The sequence below is a fragment of the Equus quagga genome, chromosome 3, assembly GCF_021613505.1.
Source record: "Equus quagga isolate Etosha38 chromosome 3, UCLA_HA_Equagga_1.0, whole genome shotgun sequence".
NCBI classification, from domain to species: domain Eukaryota; kingdom Metazoa; phylum Chordata; class Mammalia; order Perissodactyla; family Equidae; genus Equus; species Equus quagga.
This window is the reverse complement of record NC_060269.1, coordinates 153,025,170-153,031,169: the sequence shown is the minus strand read 5'-3', so window position 1 is coordinate 153,031,169 and position 6,000 is coordinate 153,025,170. Positions and strand designations below refer to the sequence as shown.

Here is a 6,000-nt window from a genome sequence, read left to right as displayed (position 1 = left end):
TGGCTCCAGAGTTGTGGGGTGTGGACGGAGTGGCCCAGAGTTGTGGGGTGCAGACAGAATGCTTTACATATTCTTTCAGTGGTGGAATTCCTATGAACATTTCACTTTCTAATTAGCACTTGTATGAGTTTTCTGTGGCTGCTGTAACGAAGTACCATCAATTTAGTGGCTTAAACAACAGAAATGTATTCCCTCCCAGTTCTGGAGGCCACAAGTCCAAAGTGGGTTTCACTGGGCTGAACCAAGGTGAAGGCCGGGGAGGCTGCAGGGACGCTTGGTTCTGTCCCTTTTCGGCTTCTGGATGCTGTCCTCAATCCTTGGTCTGTGCCCCCCCCCAACATGTCCCAGAGCCCTGGCTCCCTGTGCTTCCATCCCCGCCTCCTCTGCTGTTCTTCCTTCGTTCACTCCCCCCGCCTCCCTCCCAGAAGGACAGTGATTGCATTCACGGCCCACTAGGATGTCTCCCATCCCAGGACTCTTAATGTAATCCACCTGCAAAGCCCCTGTTGCCTGTAAGGTGACATTCACAGTTCCCAGGGCCAGGACCTGGTGTCTTTCGGGACCACCCTCAGCCTACCACAGTGCTCCTGACTTTATTTTTGAAAGGACTGGTTTTTCCTATTCTGTGCTGAGAAGCAGCCACCTCACACACCCTCCCGGGTCGGGCAGGTCTCTCCAAGGGGCTGCTGCTGCTCCTGTGTCCAGAAGGGCCTCGTGGATTCCCTGCTGTGCCCTGGAGGAGAGGCTGGGGCTGTCCTGGAAAAAGGTGTCCCGAGAAGGAAGAGAAGCCTTGCTTGGGGTCCTAGTCTGGTAGATCACTCGTTCTTTACTTTTAGGGGGATGCTTACCAGCTCCTTTGGCAATCTGATAAAAACTACAGTCTCTCTTCTGAAGTATATTCTACACATGTGCACATGCGATTTTAATGCGGACACCAGGTTACCTGTGATTTTCAGGGGGTTCACCATTTCAAAAGTTCACCTGATGCATCCAGGAAGGAGACCATGTGCTCTAGGCAAGGAACTCTTGTGTTAGAGCTTTCCCAAAGAAAACATGTAGTTTGTCCTGTTTTTCTTCCCTCTCTCCTTTCCAATGGCCTTGCTGTCCCCAACCCTGTAATCAGGTGATATTCTGATACGTGTCCTTCCTCATCTTTTCCCTTGTTCACACAGTCGTTTATTGAGACACAGACATACACACAGATGTACACATAGACACCCATACACAGACAGAAACAGACACAGGTACGCACACACACTCACTCACACACCGTGCTACCTACATGTCTTTCTACGTCTTACTTTTGTCCCTTAACAGTGGTCTTGGTCGTACTTCCAGGATGCTAGATGAAGCGCTGAGCCTACTCATTGAAAGATCAGACAGTGGGCATTCTCCTGTCCTGCTTCTCCCCGTCTCCCAGAGGCAATCATCCTAAGCATTGTTTTCTCAGGTGCTTGTTGCTGTTTAAGCTGCTGTTTTAAAATTTATGTATTTTAGACATCATCTTTGGACTTCTCTCAAAGGTACAGAGGAAGCTTCAGCTCTCCTCTCTACACCACCGCTGCTTCCTCTCCCTGCGTTTCCCAGCTTAGTCCTGTCACCCTCTTTTGGTTAAACCCGTGGTCATTGCTTACCTTTTTATGACTAAATATTATTCAGACTGAACCCTGTGGTACACTCCAGCGCAGCTCCTTTCTCATCCTGGCCTGTCACTCACCGGGCAAAAACCTCTTTTTCCTTACATCCAGCCCGTGTCCCTGAACCCCTTTTGTGGTGTGGTGCTTGTTCGGAGGCTTCTCACTTGGAGGCCAGCTTGCTGCCCTGGTCTCTTCTAGTCCCAGCGAGACCCAGGATTTCCCTGGGTCCTTCTCCCCTGTGCGGGCCCTGCTCTCTGACCCCTCTCTTCTCTGTCTGGGCTCACTCCTCATTTTGTTGAAGTCCGTGCTCTTGATAACTAAGAAACGTTACATAGATTTTTCTTTTGTCTTTGATTTTGAAAATACCTATTCAGTTAAGTTTCAGTTTAGCTGGGTATAGAATTCTACTAAAAGGTATGTCTCAGGATTTTGAAGATGTTGCTTCTCCGTATTTAGTTTCCAGCGCTGGTGGGAAGTCTGCTGCCATTCTGATTTCAGTTCTCTGGACGTGGCCCGGCCCCAGGAAGCTCATAGGAGCTGCTCTTGTCCACCCATGTGTTCTAGGCACTGTGCTGGGCCCCTTCAGTCTGAGGACCGATGATTGTTCCTCAAGTCTTTCACTTTTGTGTCCTCTCTTTCTGGAACTCCTTTTATTTGGAGGTTGGACCTCCTTGGTTGACCTCCCACCCCCTCGTCTTTTCTCTCGTCTTGTTGATCTCTTTGATGTTTGTTCTGCTCTTGGGAGATTGCTGTGCATTGTCTTCCAACCCTTCCATTAGTTGTTTTGTTTCTGTTATCCTTTTGTATTTTTCAAGAGTTCTTATTCTGATTTCCCTTTTCTATTTTTAAAATAACATCTCGGGGCCGGCCCCATGGCCGAGTGGTTAAGTTCGCGCGCTCCGCTGCAGGCGGCCCACTGTTTCGTTGGTTTGAATCCTGGGCGCGGACATGGCACTGCTCATCAAACCATGCTGAGGCAGTGTCCCACATGCCACAACTAGAAGGACCCACAACTAAGAATATACAACTGTGTACCAGAGGGCTTTGAGGAGAAAAAGGAAAAAAATAAAATCTTTAAAAATAACATCTCGTTCTTCATTTAGAGATGCAAGATCTTATCATTTAGAAGATAATTGAGTTTTTATTCTGTTTTCTTCTTTTTTGTTTTTGTTTTTTTCACTTTTTCACCAGACTGTATCCTCCTTGAGATCAGAGATTTTTCTATCAGTATTAGTCATGGCTGAATGCAGACACCTAAAGTTGTGCCTGGCACATAGAAGGAACACTATATAGTGTTCGTGTCGCCTATATTATTACTGATTTTGTTGGGGGGTTGTTGTTCTGGTTGTTCTAACAGTTGCTAAGAAAGGTGTTAAAATCTCCAAAATTGACTGTTGATTTGTCTGTTTCTGCCTTTAGTTCTTTTGGGTTTGGTTCATGTGTTTGAAGCTCTCTTGTTAGGCTTGTGCACGTTTATGATGATTCTGTCTTGCTAGTGAATGGAGCTTTTGTGTAGAAGTCTGTTCTGTCTGCTATGAAGACAGCTCCTCCAGCTTTCTCATGTTTGTTGTTTGCACGGTATAGCTTTTCCGTTCTTTGACTCTCAGCTTATTTGTGTCCTTATATTTAAAGTCAGCTTCTTATAAAGCCAGTCTGATAGTTTCTGGTTTTGAATGTGAGTGTTTTTTCTATTTACATTTTTTAGTGTTTAAATATCCCCCAAATTGAAGACTTTTTTATTAGCTAATAAATGAACAATAAATGCAAATTTTTCCAAAGCAGCTTGGGGGGTGGCGCATAAATAATATTTGGAATAGTCTTAAATCTAATTTTTGAAAAGTGTTCATCATGGAAAATGTTGGAATAGATACGGTGTGAACTGAAGAGTATGATGGACTCTCATGTGCCTGTCTCTTGGCTGTTAGAACTGTCCACGTCCTGTCCCTCTTGTTTCATGTCTGCTTCACTCAGTCCTCGCTCCTCTTATAACAATAAGAGTTCTTCTTTCTAGTTCAGGTGGATATTAATGTGTCTGCTGCTTTGTTTTCTTCTCTTTTTTTTTTTGTTAGGTTGATTGGCCCTGAGCTACCATCTGTTGCTACTCTTTCTCATTTTGCTTGAGGAAGATTGTTGCTGAGCTAACATCTCTGCCAGTCTTCCTCTATTTTCTGTGGGATGCCGCCACAGCATGGCCTGACAAGCGGTGCTAGGTCTGTGCCTGGGATCCGAACCTTTGAACCCCGGGCCGCCGAAGCAGAACACTTGAACTTACCCACTATGCCACCAGGCCGGCCGCACACTTTGTTTTCTACTTGTCGTATTTTTTGTTGTTGTTGCTGTTCATTTTTCCCTCCTCTGCCTTGTTTGGGATAATTGAGTATATCCATCTATGTCTGTGTACATGTAGGTATGTATGTATTATTTGTGTGTATACATATATATAACATACATACATCAATATAGTATATATGCAGTATATTTTTTAGTATTCCATTTTAATTCCTCTATTCACTTTTCATCTATACCTCTTTGCATTATTTTTTAGTAGTCTATCTTATGTATCTTGACTTACTGCAGTCTGTTCAGAGTTAATTTTGTAACACTTTACATAAAATGTAAGATTTTTTTAATAGTTATAAAAGTTCCATTTACCCCCCTTTAAGCTATTGTCATTCATATTACTTCTACATATGTTATAAGCCACACAACGCAGTGTTATAATTTTTGCTTTAAAAACTCATATGTATTTTAAAGAAATTAAGATAAGAAAAACAATATTTAAAAATATTTACCCACATATTCACCGCTTTTGGTGTGCTTTTTTCCTCCTTAGAGATTTGCATTTCCATCTGGTATCCCTTCTCTTCAGCTTTGAAACACTTCCTTTAGCATTTTTTGCCTGTTAATGACAAATTCTCCCAGTTTTCCTTTATCTGTGATGTCTTTGTTTTCTTTCAGTGTTAAAGTATCTTTTCACTGGAGATCTATTTCTGGGTTTTCAGTTTTCCCTGCGCTCTGACTGTGTCTTTCCAGAGTCTTCTGGCTGCCGCTGTTGGTAGAGACGTGAGCCCTGCTGTAGCTGCCTTGTCCCTGTGTGTCACATGGCGACGCTGCTCTGCAGCTCTCCACTTTGTCTTTCAGCAGCTGGGCTGTGATGTGCTTAGAAGGCTTTTCTTTGTATTTATCTTGCTTGGGGTTTATTGAGCGCCTTGGATATAAAAGTTTAGAATTTTTCACCAAGTTTGGGAAAAATTTGGTCACTGTTTCTTCAAATATTTTTTCTGCCCCGTTTGTTGTCTTCTTATTTTGGGACTTGAATTACATTTATGGTTGATGTTTGATATTGTCCTACAGGGCGCTCAGGCTCTGTCCATTTTAAAAATAGTTTTTGTCATTTTTCGTATAATTTCTGTCTTCAAGTTACCTCATCCTTTCTTCTGTCTCCAGTGTACTATTAACTTCATTTGGTGAATTTTCAAATTTTAGTTACTGTAGTTTTTGTTTCTGGAATTTCCAGTTGCCTCTTTTTTAGAGTTCCCTTTCTCTACTGAGATATGTCATCTGTTTATTGTTACCATATTTTCCATTAAATCCTTGAACATACTCTATTAGCTGTCTTAAAGTTCTTATCTGCTAATTTCAACACTGGCTTATCTCAGGATCAGTTTCTCTTGACTCCTTTGTCTCTTGACTGTGGGTCACACCTTCCTGTTTTTTTGAACATCTAGCAGTGTTTGACTGTACTGAACATTGTGGATGAGCCATTGTAGTGATTCTTTTTTTCTGAAGAGTGTTGGTTTTTGTTCTTGAAGTCAGTCTGTCTGGGCTCAGACTGCACACATCTCTGCTGTAGTCTCTGCTTGGTGTGCTCGGCCTACCAACTGCCTCCTCTGCTCTTTGGAGTGTCCTTGTGCATGGACAGTTGAAGGGCTGGCCCAGGGCCTGGGCAGTTTATGAGCGGATCCCAGGGCTTCCCCTCTCCCCAGCCACCTTCTTTCTGAGACGTTGAGATGTCCCCCTCACTTTCCAGCCAGCCTTCTGTGCCCAGACTCCACTCTGACTGGAAGCTCAGGGGCCTGAGACTTTCCACCTGAGCTCCACGCATTTGTGTGGACACACATCTTAGTGTGCACCCCTCTTCTTTTAGGGGACAACTCCCCTCATTTCCTGCCTGCTTTTCATAGCTCTCCAGTGCCTTCAAATGCTCGGTTTTTATATTTTGTGCTTGGTTGGAACTTGATTTAGCAGCATGGGAGAGTGCGTGAGTTTTGCCGCTTCACTGAAGGCCTCCTGGCACTTCGCTTAGTAGCCAGGCATTGATCTTGGGGTTTACTTGTTTGTCGTCTAGAGAATCAAGTAGTTG

General features: G+C 43.8%; 1 protein-coding gene across 3 annotated transcripts in view; it reads left to right on the top strand.

Annotated features, from left to right (window-relative positions):
* The window catches only part of RGS12 (regulator of G protein signaling 12), a 132,100-nt gene that overhangs the window by 696 nt on the left and 125,404 nt on the right, over positions 1–6,000 (top strand). The gene's annotated exons all lie outside the window — the stretch shown is intronic.